Here is a 2,978-nt window from a genome sequence, read left to right as displayed (position 1 = left end):
GTCTCTTCCCTGTTTCAGTAATTTATTTTAGTCCTTGTTTGTTGATGATGAATTGTCTTAGCTTTCCTTCTAAAAATGTCTTATTTCCTCTTCATTCCTGAAGAGTATTTTTGGTGGCTGTAGGATGTTGGGAAAAATTACTGTGCGCATTTAGTATTTTCATTAGCACTGCCATTTCCTTCAAAGATCTGTGAATTTGGGGAAAATCCTATACATTCTCACCTTGCCTGGTGATCTCCACATTGTGGGGGCTGCTCCTTGCCTGCTCCCCACTCTCCTGGCTTGCAAGCCCCCAGTCCTTCCTTGCATCAGGCTGAGCAGGGGAGATTTGGCCTTTAACAAGGATGCAGCAGAGAGGACTCCTCTGGAGGCTCCTGAAGGTCTGGGGTAGTTTAAGTCTCCGCTAAGGACTAGAACTAAGTCGTGTAGGGATCCTTCTGGAAGAAATACAGTTCTTGTGGATTACTTTACATCATTTTTATGAGTTGCTGTCTGCAAACACAACTGACTACAATTCTGTGCCTCTGTACCTGCGGAATAAAACAAAGCAGTAATAGACTCAAACAGAAGAGCAGACAGTGGAAACTACCCGCGGCCTGATGTGACGGACAGTGTTTTTCTGAAGTGAAGTTGCTGCTGGCAACGCGCTGGGCGGCCCAGTGCAGGTTCCCGAGCTGGCGGCGCCCACTGCCTGCTGCCATGACTCACTTCTCCCCCTTCTCGTTTCTGCTCAAATTACTAAGAAATCTCGTCAGGACACGTCTCCTGGACTTCACTTGGTACAAACGCACCCAGATAATGAAAGAAGCGCTCACTTGACCCTGAGCAGGTGAACACAGCTGTGGGGAGGGAAGGCAGGCGCCCCCTGCACACCAGGCCACTATAGGTCACCCGGGGCATCTTATAACACTGCGTAAAACATACTGATGAAATGAAATCCTGGCATCTGATGATTTTTACAGAACATTCCTGGTTTGGGAAACCCTGCCCAGCACTGATCTTGACTTCCAGTGTGACCTCCAGCAAGCTGGTTACCTGGGTTACATCTGTGTACATTTTTTTTAATACACAAATAAGAATACCACCAGTATTTTGGGGAGCTGAAGGAAGCGAGGAGACCCTTAAAGACTATGAAGGAAGGACTTGGGAGATACATAGACACCCCAGAGTTGGGAAAATAAAGATGGCCATGGCCCTGCAGCTTTACTTTGGCTTTGGAACCCAAAGGGGTGAATTCCAAACCTGCCAGTTGCTGTACGTGTGGCCTTTTGACTGAGGGCAAGTTACTTGTCTAATCCTCAGCTCCCGCCTCCGTAAAAGCAGGCATTTTCAAAATGCCTCAATGTACTATGGTCAGCTGAAGTGGAGGGAGCACGTGCTCTGGGAAAGGACAAAGGAAGAGGGAAGGGAGGTATTAAGAGTCTGTCTATAAATGCCAATGTTTCTGGTGCATAACTATCAGGACACCTCACCTAATGAACCCGCTGCAAGCCCAGACTTCCACTTAGTTTTTCCACTGCTCACGGGTCCAAAGCGCCCTTCCACTTTCCCGGGTAACTAGTGTGTCACCTGGGCGCGGGCGCCACCAAGTGGTCTTCGTGTTCATCGCAGAGTCCTGGGGTCCACAACAGAGTAGGATACAAACTGGGGTTTCCTAGCAGATGCAGGACTGAAGAGGCTTAGCGGGTCTAGTCCAGCCCCACAGAGGTTGTTCCGGATCTGTCTCCTCCCGCTCCCCGTTTTTGGACGAGTGAGGTGGAGGCATGTAAACTTCCTGCGGGGAGGGAAGCAATTTACCACGGAATTAAGGCAAGTGACAACCTCTGGACCTTCCCGGACTGCCTGGGGAGACAGTAAGATGCGTCAGGAATATACCTAGCGCTGCCTTCCAGTAGGATCTCTCCACCTCCTCTGACACCCAGGCCAGGGGCTGGGGCAGAGGCAAGGGGAAATAGACAGGGATAAGGGGAGGATTAACCCTCCCTCCCTGCCCGGCCCCCCCCCCCCAAACCCCCAGCCTTGACTTTGCATTGTCCGCCAGAGACCACTTTTAAATCAGCACAAATCTAATCATGCCTTTCCCCAGCTCAAAACTCCGAAGCCCTTCCTTCTCACCTGCAGAGTAAGTTGAGAGACAGTGAGGCTGCAAACTGACTTTCTGGGTTTCCTCCCCTGGACAGACCCCATCTTCCAGGCATAGCTGCATTTCACAGACCCATGTTCACACCTCCCTGCTATTCAGCTACTTCAGCCAGGAATGTCTTTGCCTCCTCTCTGCAAATCTTTGTCTGACTTAAGGCCAAGTTCAAGCTCCATTCCTCCCATGAGCTCTTCCTTCCCTCAGGCTGACTTGGCCTCCTGGTCCTGGGCTCACAGCCCCTTCTGGCTCTGTCTCTAGCAGGACCTGCTGTGTCCTGTGCTTACATCACTACACTGTAAACCCAGTGGGCCCCCTCATCTGCAATTCAGGTCTGTGGTTTCAGTTACTGAGGTCAACAGTGGTCTGAAAATGTTAAGCACAATAAGCTATTTTTGAGAAAGACACATTCACATAACTTTTATTACAATATGTTGTTTTGATTGTTCTGTTGTACTATTAGTTGTTAATCTCCTACTGTATCTAATTTATGGACCTTGAGAGCTTGTTTGGAGGTCCTACCAGGGGAGCACAGCTACTTGTATACCCAACGGCAGACCAGGGAAGGCCATCCTCTTCCACCGAGCTTGCAGCTTCTGGAGGGACTGAGGGAGGCACATGGACCCGTGAGGGAGGAAGGGGACGCCCACCTAGCCAGCCAGATCAACCTTGGTGATCAATGGCGTTTCAGATGTAGCAGCCAGATTGCCTTCACATCCTGTATCTGATTTATAAGTTAAACTTACCATAGGTGCATATGTATTGGGAAACACAGTCTATAGGGTTTGGATCTTCCTGTGGCTTCAGGCTTCCCCTGGGTCCTTGGAATGGACCTCGCCTG

The sequence above is a fragment of the Condylura cristata genome, unplaced genomic scaffold (assembly GCF_000260355.1).
Source record: "Condylura cristata isolate star-nosed mole 26May11 unplaced genomic scaffold, ConCri1.0 scaffold00061, whole genome shotgun sequence".
Taxonomy (NCBI): Eukaryota; Metazoa; Chordata; class Mammalia; order Eulipotyphla; family Talpidae; genus Condylura; species Condylura cristata.
This window is presented reverse-complemented; position numbering follows the sequence as displayed.